The 1,036-nt window shown below is 34.8% G+C and overlaps 1 protein-coding gene across 6 annotated transcripts in view; it reads right to left on the bottom strand.

Annotated features, from left to right (window-relative positions):
- The window catches only part of LOC128249821 (uncharacterized), a 20,744-nt gene that overhangs the window by 19,171 nt on the left and 537 nt on the right, over positions 1 to 1,036 (bottom strand). The window contains exon 2 of one of the 6 annotated variants that reach the window (XR_008265944.1): positions 273 to 1,028. The exons of the other annotated variants lie outside the window; for them this stretch is intronic. The gene's annotated coding sequence lies outside the window, so the exon portion shown is untranslated. The remainder of the gene's footprint in view (positions 1 to 272; positions 1,029 to 1,036) is intronic. 6 annotated transcript variants of the gene reach the window in all.

The following is a 1,036-nucleotide window of genomic DNA, read 5'->3' as shown; positions in this document are numbered from 1 at the left end:
GTGTGCGTGTGTGTGTGTGTGTGTGTGTGTGTGTGTGTGTTTGTGTTCAGGGAATCTTCTGAATTAGTGCAGATACCAAAGGTTATTCACTAGAACATTGTCACAATTACTTATTTGATAATACAGGAAGAACTTCGAGAATTGAATTTATATTGTTTCGACAACGGAACATAAATGATAGGAAGAAAGAAAAACATGAGAGAAGCAATTGTAATAGTTTATATACGTAAAAAGAAGTTGAACAACGGTGAATAAAGACAGGTTCAATTTACGTGAGTTTTTGATTGGTCACCGAAAAATTTCAGGAAATTTATGACAGCTTTGTTCATCTTTGTATTTGCAATACACAAACATTCTGGATGTGGCTGACAGCAGAATCTGTAGATATTTATTGATTATCATCAACGACCTATTTTTCTACATGATATCTTTGATTTCGTGGCTCCAATTTGCCGTTTGTTCAGCACGTTAAGGCTAAAGTTTTGAACTCATCAAGCCGAGATAAATTGATCCTTTGTCTTTGTAAGCTTCTCCGGTTCCCAATTGGCTGTCATAATATTGATCCTTTTCTATTTCTTTTTTTTTTTGCCAATAGAGCTAAATCTTTAGCCCACAAAAGAATAAACATTTTTCAATATATCTACAGAGTTAAGCTGGTGACATATAAATAAGTAGTTTACCATCACTATCACAAAGTTCATTTAATCACAGTCTTTAATATGATATATTGATCCAAGTAAAAACACCTGCCATGGCCCTCCACATCATTTCTACAGAATGGAGTTTAAAGTATATGGATGAAATATAATATTTCCCAACATCTTTTCTTTTTCTCTTGCTATATACCTATCCGTTAGCTTGCATTCCATTATCATCCACCGTTGAATTCTTAATGCCCGTCAACCGTTATACCTCTTACAATGAGAAACGTCAGACGAATTCGAAGGCCTTTTTATAATCAATAAATGCCCTGTATAGTGAATCATTATATATAACGGTGGTGCACCAGCATGACCGCAGCCACTTGGCTGAAACA

Source organism: Octopus bimaculoides, chromosome 18 (assembly GCF_001194135.2).
Source record: "Octopus bimaculoides isolate UCB-OBI-ISO-001 chromosome 18, ASM119413v2, whole genome shotgun sequence".
NCBI lineage: Eukaryota > Metazoa > Mollusca > Cephalopoda > Octopoda > Octopodidae > Octopus > Octopus bimaculoides.
The sequence above is the reverse complement of the archived record's forward strand: the minus strand, read 5'-3'. Positions and strand labels throughout refer to the sequence as shown.